General features: G+C 43.6%; 1 long non-coding RNA gene across 1 annotated transcript in view; it reads left to right on the top strand.

The window, feature by feature from the left end:
- LOC144082520 (uncharacterized) overlaps positions 1-18,811 on the top strand; it is a 34,190-nt gene that overhangs the window by 11,489 nt on the left and 3,890 nt on the right. The window contains exon 2 of the long non-coding RNA XR_013303272.1: positions 4,548-4,622. This is a non-coding gene — a long non-coding RNA (uncharacterized LOC144082520). The remainder of the gene's footprint in view (positions 1-4,547; positions 4,623-18,811) is intronic.

The raw sequence follows: 18,811 nt of genomic DNA, 5'->3' as shown, positions 1-18,811 counted from the left end.
AGCATCAGATCTTTGTCCCACAACTCTATTAACGATGGTTGTCACCATGTTCACGGTCCGACTAAAATGTTTTTAGGACTATTGACTGAACAGGACACCATGTTCCAGGCCGAGACTGTTGATCTGAGTTGGCAATGAAGATCTACAAGGGACTCTTAAATTGCTTTGACTTGGATTCCGGCAGACGGCGATAATCGCAGTTGTTTTTTGACCTTAATGGTGTTATTCGGTTAGCTTATGCAATTGTTTGAATCAGAGTACATTAAATGTTTTGAGTATGGCGCGACTAAATGGACAGAGGAGGATGCCGTTTCTTCAGAATCCTCTTGGACGAAGGCGAGTTGGGAGTGATTTTTCTTGCAAGTTGTAGCCAGAGTATGTTAAAGATGTCTCCCTGTTTTGCTGAAAGTGTATTAATAATAAATCTATCAAAAAGTCATTTCAAATGAATCAGGCAAATTCAAGGATATGCATTGGGGATACTTTTGAACAAAAAGGGTTGAAAACAACTGATCTGATCTTCATGACAGCTTAAAGAAAGGAATTATAATGTATATAATAGTGTGGTTCATCTACTTGGGACATTCATTGGTTCCAGAAGCAATTTTGTGACTTGGATTTTTCACAAATCGAGACATATTTTACATTAAATTGGAAGAATTCATTCCACCATCTTTACTCCTACTCATTAAATGTATGTATGTATGTATGTTTGGAGCTCCCCTTAGCCAATGGGAGGCCAGTGAGGTGTTGGGAGATAGCCAATGGAAAAGGGGGAAAAAACCCACCGGATACAGGAAGGGTATGGATGTTTGATTTTATTTGCCGTTTCCTAACTTGGAATGTTTGCGTGAGTCGGGACAAAATGATTTTTCCCATAGCGGCTTTTTTGTCGTCTGAATATTTTGTTTCATTTTTAGTAAGACACAAAAGTGCTGCATTTTTAAAAAAAATCAAATCTTACGGGAAAGCGACCGTGGCTTTAGTTTGGCAGGTGAAATAGATTTCTTTTGTTTATATTTATTTGAAGTGACATCCTGGAGTAAAGCCAGGAAATGCAGGCGTAAAATAATGGAATAGACACAAAGCAGAACGCCAGAAGAACATTATGGAGGCCTCAACCCGGAAAGCCGGCGAAAACAGGCCAACGTGGCCCGGCTCATCCGAGCATGTCCTCCACTGGAGACGCGTTCAACTCTGCAGGGATCACGAGACACCATTTATGAAGGAGAAAAGCCGTGATTTCTTCTGACAAGAAGAAAAAAAAGAAAAAAAGAAGCCTTTCTTTGTGTGTGAACATAGAAATGGGGCAGTCAAGTGCTCATGTCCTCTGAGGCATTTTAATTATGAATAGCAAATGAGAAAGAATAGATTTCTTTTTTTTTCTTCCCTGTGTTCTTCCAAATGAAGTCTGTGACAATGTCATTAGGACATTTAGAAATTAAAGCTATTCTTTGTACTGGGCCAATACTTTTTCCCGGACGGAATAGTACTACAAATACTTCTTTTAAAAGGTTCTGGCAATACCGCATATAAACAAGTCACAATTTAATTGTTTTTTTTTTAGAAATGAAATGCTTTTGTCCAATATAACATTTAGACTTACAACTTGAGCTGGTTAAATTTCACCTGCCCTATTTTTTGTGTGTAAAAAGATTGCATTTAGCAAGAAATGCTGACCATACACAAGATAAATACAAAAAATGCCAGCTATCCATCCATCTTCTTCTGCTTTTTGTGTGGCATGGTTGGCAGTTTGAGGGGAAATGCCCCAAATTTCCTGTTACTTTACATAAACGTGCTCATTGATCTTTGCCTTCCATTTGCCGCAGGCAGAAATGTCACTTTTTTGAGAAGCATCCAGCGGATATATCGCTAATTATTTTGGAAAACGTGCATTTCGTAAACAGCTCAGAGTGAGTGCGTGCGTGTCAGTCCTAAACAACTGTTAAATCTTAAAGCGATACACGGGAGTCGATCTATGAACTCGACTCTTGCAGAAATCGTAATTAGGAAACAATAAGTACCAAAACAGGACTTTAGTCCATATAAGAAACATAGCTGATATTTTTATGCCTAGTTTGGTACGATCCAAACTGCACAAGTGTCTTTTCATGATTAATTACTAAAAAAAGAATTGATTTTCAACATTGCTTACCTTTGTCAGGGTGGCGGGGTGCCAGAAAGATTATCCCACCAAACTTTGGGCAAAAGGCAGACTGTCCTCAGTCAGGGTTTCAGGAACATCTGAAATAGACAATTCAAAATGTTATATACAGATTTCTACAAGTGTCATTTAAAGGAAGTGTGAAAAAAAATCAAATAAAAACCAAAGCAAAGCGAGAATATTTGACGGCACGGCGGCCCCAAACGAGAAGCAGCTGTGCGCATGATCTTTCCGTCTTCAAGACAGGCATAAAGATTTGAAACGCCGGCTGAATATTTCATGTCAAGGTGGTAAGAAAGTGTTGGCTGCCATCTGGATCATCGGGTGACGTTCTTTCATTTTCCAGGGAAGACGTCAAGAGACTTTTCCTTCTTCTGACTTCCCATTGGTCTAAATCGCATGTCCTTTTCCTTTGTTTACTCTTCATCTCTTTCTTCCCATCTACAAACATTCAGCAGGACTCTCAGTTTAGGCAGATTTTGCTTTGGCGTTCCACCGCCACCCCATCTCGTACCTATTTTTGGGCCAGAACGTCAACTTCTTGGTTGCCACTGACGGCATTAGACGTCCTGTCTATTTTCTGTCTTCATTGTGCATTCTTCAGCTACAAAAAAAGCCCCACTAACCACCAAATAACGGAGTCGGTTGTCTTTTGAATGTGTTCAAGTCGCCACTTTTCTCATTTCCAGGAGGAGGAGGACGAGATGATAATTTGACCTCCGTGGAAAATTGGGGAAGCTCGTTCGGGGGAACGTCGGCTCCCGAAGAATGGCTTCGCGCTCGCGCTCGAAGGCCTCGATGCCTGGCAAAGCGTCGCTGGTATTGGCATGGTCGGCGTGTGCCGAGAGCTCCCCGCGGCGCTGTTTATTTGCACACCAAGCGCCGCTGTTGGCACTGCTTGGAGGATTGCTTGGCTGCTCGTCTCCATCCTTGAGCGTCTCGCGCGTTCTGGCGCGTTGAGCTACCTGCTCCAAGTCGACTTGGACGACCTGCTCGAAATTTGAGCTCCCCCGTCGCCAAGCTAGCCGAATCGGACACTCCGAGTTCTCCTCTAGTGCCCGATTGGTTGTTTTTCTCGTCGTGCTCTGCGATTGGCTGGCGGCCCATTCAGGTCTACCGCCGCCAGCGTGCCGGGATAGGCTCCAGCACCCCCACGACCCTGTAAGCAGTACAGAAAATGAAGGAATTTTTCCTACCTGTCAAACTTTTCTATGTTTTTTGATCATTTCAAATTGTGTAAGAAGGTTTTTTGTAAAACTAATCTCGTAATCTCATTTTTACCCATTTCGGATCGTCTCGGTCACTGGCAGCTTACGAAATCGTCATCGTCGACTGCTAATATTGCCATACTTTAAGCATGCTATGCGCACGCACATTCTCCTTTCAAACGTCTGCTTTTTCACTATATAGCGCGTCAGCAAGCAATGTACCCAGACAGTCAAGCTGTCAGCGTCATACAGCGACGTCTACAAAATTTAGTGCTTTTGGGCACTTTGGAGAAAAATTGAGACTTTTAAGTGCGCCCTATGTGAGTAAATATATGCCGCATTGCATTTGTATGTTTTTTATGGCTTAAGAAGGGCAATTTCAATCATTAATAAGGGGGACAATTGGCCAAGGTTGACAGCTATGATTTTGTCAGTTTAAGGAGCTTTTGTTTAGAGTTATGCAAATAATAGAAATGAAGTACAGAAGTAGGTCTAAATTTCAATCCAATGAAAAAATAATAATAATAAATGAATGCTGAAGAAGCAAGCAAACTTGACTGGTGGAGCCACAAAGCACCTTACGTACGTTTACATTTGCGCACATATTCTTAGAGCAACGAGTGGAAAGAGATGGGATATATTAAGAGAGTTAGCAGCTCGCAAAGAGGATGTTCCCGATCTGGCTGGCTCGGTATCAGCAGCCGCCATCTGCATCTCCACATTCTGCCCTTCTTTTCCAGCCTCCAAAAGATTGAGGCAGGCAGAGAGACGGACTCCTAAAAGCTTGGCACCACGCGCCCGCTGGAACAAATGGGATTTTGCTTTTCTTTGATCTTTATTTTCAATCTGATGCCATCTGCATGCCGACTAAAAAGCCCGCTGCCCTTCTGCAGATGACCCAGCTTTATTAATATTCAAATGAGAATTATTCTTCAAAGAGCACGCCAGACTCCCCCTGTATATCTGCTGTTAAATGCCTGGTATTTGGGGGGGGGGGTCTCCTCTTTTTGTCCGGTTTAGCATCTCCGTCAAAAACAATCACGTCTAATATTTCATGATTTTGTCTTAAATATACCAGCTCACTCTCAGGGAGGCATTTCTGTCTCAAAGTGGACGCCATTAAAATTGCAGACAAATGATGAGATGCGGTGTAACCAAGTTTTTCCTCGCAGGTTGTCGTCACAAACCGAGATTTGCGGGCGTTCCGGCGCGGTGGAGATGATCAAAGAGAAGCCATCCCCAGAAAGGTAGGAAATTCTCCTTGTGCTTTTGGCCAAGAAGCACATCTAATCCCGTTTGTCAGATTCCCTCACACTGCTGCTCAAAGTTGAATTTCAAAGTCAATTCCACCATGTCACATTTCAACCTACAAATGTACTTTCATGCAAAAACGTCAAGAGTCGTCATCGGGAGATGAAAATATGAAACAGAACACGTGCTTTTGCCATGAGACGAAATAAAATCTGAAATAACCTTGACGTTTTAGGCATTTTAACGCAATTGCATACCTGTCAACCTCTGCCGATAACTGCCCTTATAAATGATTATGATTCCCCTTACAAACCCCCCAAAAACCTTACAAACACCGTACGACTCGTACGGTGTTTGTAAGGTTTTTGGGGGGTTTGTAAGGGGAATCATAATCATTTATAAGGGCAGTTATCGGCAGAGGTTGACAGGTATGCAATTGCGTTAAGCAGTTATTACTAAAAAAGGGGGTTATCTTGAACAATCCTATTTTCTCATACAATTATGAACCATCTGAGGATAATAATGGGTTGTTGGGGAAAGCGAGATTTTCTATAGGTAAAAAAAAAAACCTGGAAAATACTGTTATGAGGTCAAACACAAGCGCATCTTTAGTGTTAAAGGGCTAAAAAGAAAAGTTTGGCCAGCGCCATTTTCTCCTACTTCCGCTAAACATGTCAACGCTTAAATAATAGAAATATGGCTGCCAGGCATATGTGGTCCTCAAAGTCCCGCTCGATTGGGAGCCTCTCCAAAGCAGCGCGGCTTCTCAACTGAGTGGCTTCTGTGCTTTAAGCACGAGACGCTCATTCCGGAGTCTACCTCGGAAACAAATCTCATCCCGGAGGACTTTGTTTTTGAAACATTTATGCCGCTTGCTCCTTTGCATATTTCCTCACTGAGCTGCAATGGTTAAAGTAGGACGCAGCGACTCATCAACACGTGCTAACTTGCTTCTATTTCCTGGTCTAAAGCATATTTTCAGCACGCCAAAATGATCAAGTCGCAAAGATTTAGCCATATATTTGATTCTTACCACTTATTTTCATGTACTTTGCAACACCACACACTTTATTTGGATTGCTTTGCTTTTTTTTTTTTATCGGCGTGCAAGATATTCTAATTTTCCCGGATCCAAGTTATTGCTAGTGGGGGGGGTTCGTGGTCTGGGTCGTTCGTTTGGCACCAAGTTGGCAGGTGGGGCAAGCTGAGACGCCTCCCGTGCAGAGACCTCGTTAAAAGAGCCAGATATGCGCATTGAAAATAAATAAATCACAGAATTGCACGTCGTACTGCGATGTGAGTTTCGCCCACGCAGGTCTTGCACGGAACATTCCTTCACTTGCTGCCATCCCTCCCACTCCCGACGGATTGACCATTTCCACATCTTGTCATAATTAAGAGTAACCTGGTGGAATGGGATTAGAATCTAACTGTTAACAAAATATAATATAATAATCGGACATAGGCCCTGTCGTCATCATCAACAACAACAAAAACGAATTGTCATCACACCCAGAAACTGCGCATGACGAAATTGCATACCTGTCAACCTCTGCCGATAACTGCCCTTATAAATGATTATGATTCCCCTTACAAACCCTCAGAAAACCTTACAAACACTGTACGAGTCGTACGGTGTTTGTAAGGTTTTTGGGGGGTTTGTAAGGGGAATCATAATCATTTATAAGGGCAGTTATCGGCAGAGGTTGACAGGTATGTTTAGGTCTTTTGTATTGTTTTTAATGTATTAGTGCAACATTCTTCAAAAACGACCCACATTTTGTTGTACTCCTATTAAGGTTGTTGATATTATTTGGTTTAATAGGAGAAAGCAGCGGACAGAAATTGGTTTAGGCGAGGAGACAAAGGGAAAGGAAGAACAAACAAAAACATCATTAAATAGCAGAGGACGTCAATTTAAGGCCACTCGGTCTATCGGAGCGTAAAGCAGCCCAGCGTTTATTTGTAAAAAGCCCCGTTAGTTAGTTAGTCGTAGTCTTGGCAATTGCCACAAATGATTTTCAAGGCAGGTTTTGGGATTTCAAATTGACGGCGCAACAAAGGTAAGTGCGATCATTTTTAAGTGGCTGGATTTTGTCGACTTTCCGCAGGCTGGCATCCCGCCGCCGCCGCCGCCGCCCTGCCGCAGAAAAGAAGCGTGGCAACCCAAATGGAGTTTTAATGTTTGCTCTATAATTAGATTAAATCAAGTCCAAGTGTAGCGTTTTGCCTAAGGTGACTCATTAATGTGTGCAGAATTATATTTTAAACCAAATTACCAGCTCTGCCATTTCATCTGGAGCAGGATTTGCATAATGTTCCTTTTTTAAATATGTATATTAATGAATCGTGCGCAACTTTAGAGGAAAGTGCATTAGTACACATTTAGGCGTCACCCGCAGGCCCGGCAACATCGGCGTCCCATCGTCGCTGTCGCATCGAAACGAAAACATAAACTAGTTTCATAACTAGTCCTTTTACACAAGCCTTTCCCTTGTTTCTGGCTTCCAGGCGAATCAAATCCAATTGGATGTGAGAGCAATTTCTCTGCTACCCAAATGCTATTGGTGGATGATTTCTATTTCAGCAAGGCCATATCATTCATTCATTTTTGTTTTATTTTATTTTGATCCATCACATGATCTGTAATCACATGATTATTTCCCTATGATAGTAATATGGGCAAATGTACTTTTCTTACTTTTCCAATTTTATTGGCTGTGGCTGTGGATAACTTGAAGAAAGCTCATTCATTCATTTTGCTTATCCTCACAAGAGTGGTGGGGGTGCTGGAGCTTGTCCTAGCCAACCGTGGGCCGGTGGCAGCCAATGGCAAAGAGACCTTTCATGCTTACTTTTATAGCTAAGGACAATTAAGAGTGCCCAATTAGCCTAGCATGCACGTTTTGGGGGATGTGGGAGGAAACCGGAGCACCCGGACAAAACCCACACAGGAAGGTCGGAACCCTCAATCTCAGAACTAAGAGGCGGGGTACTCGAAAGTCTGGTGACCAAAAGTCCGGCGACCAAAAGTCCGGCGACCAAAAGTCTGGCGACCAAAAGTCCGGCGACCAAACTATCCGGTCTTGGTGAGGCGGTGGTGCCAAGCACTCCACCACCATGCAGCGGGGCAAAATCGAGGTAAAAAAACAGTTCCAATATCGAGTCAAAATCCATCCTGGCAGCTTTTTTTATCCCAGCAGTTTTAAACTCGGCTGGAAAAGTAGTGTGTGAGAAAGCAAGAAATCAATGTGGAGCTGGTCTCTTCCTGTAAATATGTGCCAAAGGCCACCTCCTCCTTCAACAGAAATCCTGCCATCACACGCAGGCTGCCTCCTGCAACCCCACTTACATCCTCCATCCTTGTAAACCTACACTCGTGTTGGATTCTCTTCCCACTCAATATGTAAGGGCTTCTGAGCCTGGTGGCTATCCGCTACTTATTCACATCAATCATGAAGCAAATGCAATTTTCACTTTTTTTTCCCCTGCCTGATTTTATTCTAATCCATCCATTTCCTCAGCCACTCATCCTCACTAGGTTAATTCTGTCACTCTCGACGGACCGCCCCCATTCCCGCGAGCAAACCGCCGGAGCCGTCGCCAGTCTAAAATGCGGTCGGAAGCGTTTCCTTCCATGTCCGTACGCTTTGGTTTTTGCAGTGATGGAATGAACGCCGGCCGCCTAGGCTTCCGAGCGCGTGTCATTCAATTAGTCATTTAACAAGGCAGTATCAAAGTGTGATTTGTCACAGGCGAATGACTTTGCGGCTGACTCAGTAAGCCCCGCTGTGTCGAAAAATAGTTCCAAGCGCTGGGGTGCTAAGGGGGTCAGGGTGGCTGCGGTTGATCCGGGAAAAAAGTCCCCGTGATGATTCTATTGGCAGGCGAAAGGAGAGTGGGACCTTGGGTGGAAGTGTTCAAGATCAATGTATCACTTAACGAGCAGCTGTCACAGCTCGATAATGTTGAGGTTGTAGGCGCTACACATGAGAGGAAATCCTAGATATGCGTTTCGTAAAATAAAAACAAAATCGCTTGTCCTGCCATTTGAGAGAAGCACATACCACCTTCGGGATCGACATATTGAGCAGCACCGCTTCAAACTACGATGTCTGTGCTTTTCAGCCTTTTCAGCTGTTCAAACAGGAAAGCCCATTTCCCGTTTTATACTAAGAGCATCCCAATTTTTTTGGTAACATTTTCAGCGCTAGCTGGGTCAACTTGAAAGACCGAAATTGAAAGAAAGTGACTCATCCCATGTGTACTAAAAAGCTCTACTAGTTTTTTTGTCATTCATTTAAGGACTGGGGCTGCATAAATGCGTGTGCGGTCGATTGGTCGCCAGTCTCTTGGTCGTCGGTCTTTTGGTCGCCGGTCTTTTGGTCGCCCCGACCGCGACAATGGGCGACCAAAAGACCGGCGACAAAACAAGGTAAAACAACACGGTCTACTTATCAATAAAAGCCAACAATGGCCATGAGCAGTTTCACTGAGATAATGACTAGGGCATTAAGTATGACTAAATAGTAATTCACAGTTTGTGTTAAGGAAATTTGAGCAACGATTTAAATGGTAATTATTACTTACCTTCCGTGCGACCAAAAGACTAGCGACCAATCGACCGTGTACCGCGTAAATGACACATAAACTAACTTCACAACTGTTGAAGTCACTTGTTTGTACTGAGCCTTCCAAAAACGTCATTTCGCGCACATTTCCATTAGTGCTTTCCAAATACGGTAGAAGATTCCAATTAAGCAACAAGCCAGTGAATAAGAGAGAGAATAGGAGCACAGCTGTTTGTATATACAGTCATTAAGTGGAAAAACACGTTGCCCTCGTTCTTTTTAATGACTCATTTACTTGTAGAGCAGGCCCAGTCAATATGATATAACAAATGCTAACAATGATTAGGCTTTAGGATTTTTTTTTTAATTAATCCCTGGAGAATACGTTAGCGGGATTCTCGCTTCCCGATGCTTGTCGGCGAAGGGCAATCGGGAGATGTGCTGTAAATAGCAAATACATTTCTGCTCTAACATCTGCGTTGACTAGGCTTTTTATTTTTGGATTCACCGCCAGAAAGAAAAGAGGAAGAGAAAGTCCCGCGTGATGAAAATGGCAACTTTGGATGTCGGTGTCTGTGACAGGAAAAGCTAGAAAGTTGCTTGACGTGACGATCGGGAGGAATAGAATATATTTACTGTGTGTGCAGGGGGAAAGGAAGCAAGTTTGAAATGAATTTACGCTGGGCCTGATGTCGGGAGGGAGGAATGAAATAGGGCTTATTTGAAAAGCCACGCTGGCTAAAAGTGTGTTCGAGGTGAAAAGAGCGTCCCAGGGATAAGCTTGAAACTTTAAATGAAAGGTGCTCTGTGATGGACGAGTCGTCGTTATCGCCCCCGGGTAGGATGTGAACCGGAGAGGCAGAGAAACATTTTGGACGGCGGTGGGTAGGAGAAGTTGGTGGTGGCGGAGAGAATGACAACACGAAAAAAAGGGGAGCGTGCGTAGAAGCTTATAGTTGTTTTTTTTCTAGATGAGTAAAATTGAAGTGACAGCCTTGAGATAGTATTTCACCACAAAAAACAAAACCAAACACAACTGATTGGAATGTTAAGTCTAGCCGACGCCAACATTCTGTTTTTCATCCAGGCTGTTTGGCAAGAATGTCAAACAAGATCGTTTGGTCAAGAGACGTTGCAGTTCAAGAGACAGCGAGAACCATATGTGTGTATATATTGACTTGAAATTCTGGTGAGGAAATGGAATGGGGAAGGAATGCATGCGAGGACTTCCCAACTCAAGCCAAGCACACGAGCTGCGTTGATACGCTCGCCGTGCATCGTCGTATGTGTATAGATGTACTAAGTGTGGAGGCCTGACTTGTCTCATCGAGATTCGGGGGAGGCTTCAAGGAGGAATACATTATCAAAGCGGGATAGGCTCTAAACCCCTCTTCATACATATTCAATTATTCAGACATTGCAAACTTAACTCAAAGTCAATGATAAATGCAGCGCAGTCGCCACAGTGTGAAAGCACACTTCATTAGCTCGGCGTCAATGCAACAGAGACAAAAATAACAAACAGAATAATGAGGCCTTGCCGGGCCAGGGGTGGCGGGGAAATTCCACTACTGTGTGGGTACCACTTAAGACCATCCTTTCTTTCACCTTTGACTTGTTTGCTTATTCTAGCGTCAATTTGAGTGACATTTTGGAGCAAGTTAAGGACTCCCATTGAGTAGTTTCCATTGCTCTGAAAAATAATAACAATAATAATCCTTACCTGCGGCCTGGCGGATGATGAGTGGTTAGTGCTTCGGTCTCACAGTTCTGGGGTTCAAATCCAGGTCGGTCCACCTGTGTGGAGGTTGCATGTCCTCCCCGGGCCCGCGTGGGTTTCCTCCGGGTACTCCGTTTCCTCCCGCATTCCCAAAACATGCATGGTAGGCTGCTTGGACAATATAAATTGGCCTTAGATATGAGCGTGAATGGGTTTTTGTCTCCTCGTGCCCTGCGATTGGCCGGCCACCAATTCAGGGTGTCCTCCGTTGGGATAGGCTCCGGCACCCCCTGGGACCCTAGTGAGGATAAAGCGGTCCTTAGCATTCCAAAAGGACTTTTTCTTGTGATCGGCCTAATTGACCTCGCTGTTTCCTCAGAGATTGCATTTTAGTTGGATTTATTTCAAGTTTATACATTAATATGGAACACACACACACACAGGCGCACACACGGGGGCGCACACACCCGCATTCATTCTTTGAAACACAATATGTTGGAATGTCTGGGGCCAGGTGGCCGACTGGTGCCCTTGGTCAAAGTGAGTGAAAAAGCAGGCAATTTATTCCATGCAAATACATTTGCTCGAGTTAAAATATGCCATTGTTCTTTCCCAATGTGGCAGGAAGACATTCGAAATAAAGAAGGCCCTTGAGAAGTTCTCGCATTTTAATGCGCTATACAACTTGATGTTTAACTCTGCTTAGATAATTAGGCCTGCTAAATTATTCAGACAATCTGTCAAATCAACTTTAAATCAGACTTGCTTTTTGTTAAAGAGGCATGCAAAAGATTCGGCACTTTTAGACATTTAAAATCAAAGTTAGTCTGACATGCTAATTCATTCCAAATTAAAAAGTGGAATGTCCTATGAGCTATTGTTTTGCCATGGTTTGGCCTAAACCTATGTACTATAACATAAGACAGGGGTGTCAAACTCGTCTTTTCCACATAGAAAGGTCTAAACTTGGGATCAAACCTTGGATGTCAGAACTGTGAGGCAGGCGTAATGACCACTTCTCCACCGATCTGCCTTCATTTGAAATATTCCATAAAATATCATTTTATTCTTGTAAGAGTGTGACTTAAAATCCCCCAAAACATATACGTATATGTATATAGTAGACTTTTGAATTGACAAGAAAAGAACTGTTAAATAGAAAAAAGCCTCTTTTTTTTATAACTACATTCAGGCTACACCTTGTGCTCTGCACACAGAAAAACAAACAAATGACAAAGTGATGAGGCTCTTTGCCCCGGGGAGAGAAGAAAAAAAGAAAAAAAAGCCACATGTCTGAATGCTGATGAGTTTTTTTTTTACCAACTGCAACTGCGTCTTTCACAACTCCAGAGGTGAAATGTTTCCACGTTCCCCTCGTAAACAGTCGGCAAGCGTCACCAGTCCTTGTTTTTATTTCCGCCGGTGCCACGGCCAAAGAGAGAAAAAAATAAATAAAGGGAATTTATCTGTTCCCGAGCCCACCTGTTCAGCGGACAAGAGCTTTTGGTGGCAAAGCAAGGTTAAAATAGTACCTCAACAGATGCTTCTTTCCCAAAGATTCTTTCTTCTTTTTCTTCTGGCGTAGGTCAGAGGTCAAGTGCACCGTGGCGTTCCGACACAGCTGCCACCCGTCAAAGCCAATTACATTTTCATATTCACATTGTTCAAACCACGCACGAATGCACGCTTGGTTGTGATATTCTGTTTTATATACTTCAACGCTCCCTGTATCGAAATCAGAGAAGGACAGGATGCGACGTTACCCTATTTTTTTCCGACTAAACGTCCCAGCTGGGCACGAGTCGCGCTCGCCAAAGAATGAATGTTTGAAATTCATCACTAACCAAGAACTTAGCATTCATTATAAAAAGGGAGTAAAAAAAAGTTGAAATAATCACCCGTTCACGGGATCATTTTCACGTCCGACACGGTACTCGGATGATTCGTCTAAAGACGTTTCGCTGACAGGTCACCGACCTGTCCGTCTGTCAAACGTCCGTCGGTGAAACGTCTTTAGGCGAATCATCCGGTCACGGTCCGACACGAAGAATGACCGACAAGACTCGGCCGCTCCGATACAAAATGTTGACGAAATGAAAGCAACAGATTCCCTAGATAACCCAGAGGAGGAACCTGACGCCCACCGGTTAAGTCAAATTAGCATAGCAGCCGGGGATTAGTTAGTGAAGCCAGTCTATTCAATCCCGTCCAATGGTTTCTCAGCGCCGTATTCAAAAGACAATTTAATACGTCTCTATTCTTCTTTAGCTGATTAAAAAGATAGCCAGAGAGAGTGCCAGCTAATAAATTGAAGCGCAAGTTTGCAGTGGAGAAAGTTTAAAGGTTTAAAAACAGCAGAGACTTTCAAAAGTCAGAATATCGTATTTTTTTGGAATAGAAATCATGTGGGAATATATGAGACAAAGAATGCACAATGAAATGGGGAAAAAAATGGATTTTTTTTTCCAGGCTCTTAATTGATAAGAAACCAAAACAAAATATGTTACACTAATAGTATGATATGGTACAACAGACAAAACAATGTAGCATATTAACAGTTTTTGGACAACATAAGCTGTTGCCCGAGTGCTGGAAAAGAACAAAAAATATAAGCCAAACTATGATAAAAGCGCGACTTATAGTCCAGAAAATGAGGTAATATTTGAGATCCTTCAACAAGAAAGAGGCATACTTCATTTTAATATAGCCAAGCAATATGCGCCTGACTTTGAAGTCCACATTCAATCTAAGAAAAGGGCAAGAATGATCCTCATGATACTTTGTAAAATGCTGTGAAAATACAAAAAGTCTATTGAAAAGGCAAGCGTGATCCTCTGCAAGCAACAGGGACCATTCATGTGTTGCTTTAAGAAATCGATCTTTTCTGGCTGCTTCTGGCCTCTGCATCCATCTTCACAGCACCAATTGGAATACTTAAATGTTCTCATTAGAACGTTCCCCCATTTATCTTAAGGAGCTCTTTTTTCTTCTTAATATTCTTCCAGCCTGAATTCTTTTCACACTATGCAGTATTCTATCTATCTAGTAGTACAATCTAGCACCATGACCTTTTTTTGGTACTCGGTCGTTTGGTCGCCGGTCTTTTGGTCGCCCGGAAGGTTATTGATAATTACCATTTAAATCGTTGCTCAAATTCCCTAAATACAAACTGCGAATTATTATTTAGTCATACTTAATGCCCTAGTAATTATTAGGCTAAAGAAAAGCTCCAAATTTCCCGGACTTTTATTGTTTTTGTTGGAGAACTTGTTAAGACCCTGACGGACGTCGCTTCTTAAAGGGACAACGCATGTACATACAAACTCTTCTACACTCACACGTTGGCTAAGTGAAACTGCTCATGGCCATTGTTGGCTTTTATTCATGCGTAGACCGTGTTGTTTTACCTTGTTTTGGCGCCGGTCTTTTGGTCGCCCGTTGTTTGGGTCTGGGCGACCAAAAGACCGTAACCAAAAGTCCGGCGACCAAAAGACTGGCGACAAAACGACCGCACACGCCTTTTTTTAGCCAAAATAAATGACTCAATCCCTTGATTGAAACATAATTCTGAAATACATACTTAATCGTGTCACCTAGACACACATTTCCTAAAATCTGCTGGCGACCAATTTTCAAAAGCAGGAGGCAGAATGATTAAATATAATAAAATATTTGTTGTTGAGTAGAAGGGCATGCCGACCCGATAAATGTTCCGACAAAATGACAAGGATTCAGAATATAAAATGGAATGACTGGAACGTGGTGAACGGGTGATTATTATTCTTTTAACAAACGGAGAAGCCTTTTGGCAGCTTGCTCCATTCTGGGGACCCCGACCGCTACTTTCCATTAGTTTAGAGGAGCGCAAGTACCGAGACCCCTCCCACACAGACACACACACACACACACACATGGACACATACACACATACACACACACACCCACACACCTTTCTCCCGTCAAGTATATCCCCGAGAGAGAGCGCGCTTTAACTGTGTTTTACCCCAGTGCACTCTGCAAATTGTTCGCTGAGAAGGCCTAAGCCTTTAAGCCCAGTCGATTACATTCTCACAGATTTTGCTGTCAATCTCCAAGTATTTACCAGCGGGGCTTATTATTCCCCACCATCCTTTTCCTTCACACGCGTCCCAAATCTCTGACGTAAGTAATTGTTCCCGTCACTTTTGTTTTAAACTAAAGGATGTTAAAATATATTCATCTCCAGTCCTTGTGCTGAAAAATGATGCTTTCCATCACTCTTTTTTTCAGCTAACGGACGTGAAAATATATCAAGTTTCAACTTTATCTCCGTATTCACAAGTTTAATAATCAGGACAGTCGCTCGTTTACGGTGTATCGTCGCATCTTTGCGAGGATAAGCGGAACGGAAGATTAATATTAAAAATAGCATCTTTTGTTAGGGTTACTTGGGGTTTTAGCTTGGTTTGTTTGCTTTTCGCATCTTGTGTCTCTCCTGGCTTCCCTTCTTCTTGTAACCAGCTTCGTGTACTACCATGGTAATCAGCCCTTGTGTTTCTATTTAAACCCTGTGTGTTTCCGAGTCACTGTCGGATCGTCTACCTTGTTTGACTTGATTTTGTTATTTGATGCTAAGTCCTTGTTATTTTTGTAATACTCTGGTCACGTTTTATAAAAAGCTCGCCAATCCACGTCCTCGATTGCTTCCCTGCATTTGCGTGCAAGTACGACGCCACACATCCGTAACACTTTACGTAACAACTTTGCTAGTACGTAGGCTTCGCACCTTGAACGTTAGATGCTACTCACAAAAAAAAAGGAAAAAGACATTAGATGCGGATATCATGCTAATGGAACTCACATTTTTCTTTTGGATCATCTGGAGCCTAAAAAGAACAAAAGTTGACGGTCAAAATGGACAAAAAATAATAAAAGACACATTTAAGTGACAGGCTCAGCCAAACTACAAAATAAGTGCGACCTATAGTTGGGAAAATACGATAAATTGCACTTGAGTATGAGTCACGGGCTAGTCCAAAATATGACAAATAGTGTGATTTTTAGTCCAGAAAATGCAGTAATATGAGGTTGTATTATAATTTGATCCTGTCAAGGCTGCCAATTAATATTCGCAGTGTTCTTTTATTTTTTTGACCCTGGCCAGATCTGGTCTGATGGTGCACTAAAAAAGACAAAGATAAAGAGGAAAGTCACGTAGCAAACAACTGACACGCCACGTTGCAGAGTCAATTGTTGAGGGTTAAAGTCCCACCACCTTGTTTTGTGTGGACAAATGTTTGGCCTGCAAATTTTCCAGGGCGCCGTGCAATATTTGAAATGTCAAAAGGATTAGCATTTTTCACTTGTCGCTGACAAGGACGTCTACAGGGACGGACGGAGCTGTCGAGGGGGCAACTCGCTCGCTCGCTCGCTCACATTACAGATGTGCCGTTTGCTGACTTGACAGCCGAGAGGATCCACGCAATTGACCGAGGACCAGAGAGGAGCTTCATAGACTTTGACATTTGCCCAGGGTGCCAGTCCACCACACCAGATGGCCGCTGGATGCGATCCGCTTGGTGCCGCGGCAAAGCGTAACTCCCAGAATTTAGAGTAGTTGGCCGTCCTTATTCTAGAAAGAACGCCACGTTTTTTTTTCTTTCCATCGGGCGACTGCGAAAGGGGGGCAGGAGTCTATTAGGAGCGGGCCATGTCTCCGTTTAATTATTTCTGCTTGGAGAATGAGCTGCGGAATTAGAGAAATTAGGCCAGGGAGTCAAACGCGCGGCCCGCTAGGGGGGCCGACGCGGTTGGCCGGGACGTGGCCCGACAACCGACCAGTTTGACACCACTGAATTAGCGCTGGAAACAATTAACGTGTGCAAAGTTCCTCCTTTGAGTTCAATTTCGAATGAGCCACTGATTTCATGGGTCCTCCAAATACTTGATCCGATGACGATCTACGTGTTCGCACCTCACGCTTTTGTTCCGAACATTTTTTTTTCTGTAAAGGTAGCATTTAACAGAGTTCACGTCAGGCTAACAGATGACGAATATGAGATGATATGTCATCGTGTCAAGTGAGCTGACTGTCACTTTGTTTTGCTCTAATTTGCCCTTTTAGTTTGTGTCTGAGATCTAAATTGGTTTGGATGCCGGTTGCCCGGTTGCCAGGTTGCCAGGGGAGGAGTCACATGGGCAGAAGTAGCAAACATACGTATTTCCAGTTCATATTTCTCAGACAGCGGGGTGCCGCATTTCCTTTGCCAGTGAGCGACATTTTTAAACAACAAAACGGATCTCATTTGTCTTGCCGCTCATCCTCACAAGGGTCGTGGGGTGGGGTGCCAAAGGGTACTCGGATTCACGGTGCCGAAGCCAATAGCGGCCAACTCTGGGCAGTAGGTGGGGCTCGCCCTGAACTGTCCGCCAGCCACTCGCGGGGCACAAGGACACAAAGGACCAAATGACAGCTCGGGACCATTTCCAATATTCCATGGGGCGTGGGAGGAAACCAAAATGCCCGGGTAGAAACCCCAGCCACGCACGAGAGCATGCAAGGTCAGAAACAGGGACGGAAGCCTCCATCTCAGAACTGCGAGGTGGACGTGCTAACCGCAGTGGGGGGACAGAAGCCAAACGGATGTGCTCCCATGTTGGAAATGGGGACTTTAGGTGAATCTAGCCAAGGCACGGCTATTTGCCCAAGCAGAACCAATGGGACGTGTGGCTGGGCGAGCCATTCCCAGCCTTCCTTCCTTCCTTCCTCCCTCCATCCCAAAAAGCCTCTCTTACTGGAATCCCGTCCTTCCTCCCTCCCCGTCTTGAATTGAGCCCGGATCCCGGTCGTAGTCGACTCCCTCTACCCTTTTCACAGCAGTTCAAAATCAAAGAGCATAGGGTTGACTACACCCATCACATGCTTTTAACGCCGCCTTGCTGAGTGGAAGAGAAAAGTGCACGGCTGTCTGAGAGGGATGAACTGCGACAGCGCGAGGCTGCACAATTTGATCCGTGAATTAGGGGCGTGAGCATTGTACAAAATTAAACGGCTCACTTTCATGCGGGCTGTCAGCCATTGTTAGCCCGCCTTTACTCCAGCAAAGGCGCAACACGCACATACACACACATACACACACATACACCCACACACCCACACACAAACGGCATATACATTGACATGCACGCATTGGGGGCTGTCTGATCTCATGTGAACTCATTCCACTCAAAAATTAATCAGCACCCAAAGATGAACCTTTAATGGAAAGATTGCAGGCACATTGTGGCAAGAGAAAATTGAACATGACTTGAACAAATACAGTGTGTACACTTGAATGGAGGGTTTATTGTCCTTTGTGTTCTTAAATTTGCTCATTCATTAGCCACACATGGCTAGTCCTCCAGGGTGACGGGGTGCCGGAGCCTTTCCCAGCTGTAATGTACGTCCTGAACTGCCTATAGTGGAATTGGTGCAATAGAGGGGTGGGCCATTCGATCCCGGTTTCGATATTCGCAGGGTAGCGGTTTTGCATCGCTTTGATTCAAGTGCCAATTTCAAATGGCATTTGCGCTTTGTTGATGACAACGGTGCGCTGGCTTCTTTACTAATAAACACGGGACAAAAACCTCTGTCTGCGGGTCTTAGTGTCTCACAGCCATGCGAGCGAAGCGAGACGTGACGTTTGACAAGATGTTACAATTTATATTTCATACAACAGGCTGCGTCGAGTATCACATGTCAAGCACTATAACGTCATGTTGTTGATTGTTCTTTAATAATTTGCCACCACTCATGTAAGAATGCGGGATGCTGTTGTTGTTTTTTTTTTTATTTTTTATTTTCACTTTGCACTCGCATTAATTTCAAAGAGCTTCCTGAAAGAAGTTAAGTTGAGAATGACTGAGTTCTTCAAAA

The sequence above is a fragment of the Stigmatopora argus genome, chromosome 9 (genome assembly GCF_051989625.1).
Source record: "Stigmatopora argus isolate UIUO_Sarg chromosome 9, RoL_Sarg_1.0, whole genome shotgun sequence".
Taxonomy (NCBI): Eukaryota; Metazoa; Chordata; class Actinopteri; order Syngnathiformes; family Syngnathidae; genus Stigmatopora; species Stigmatopora argus.
This window is presented reverse-complemented; position numbering and strand designations above follow the sequence as displayed.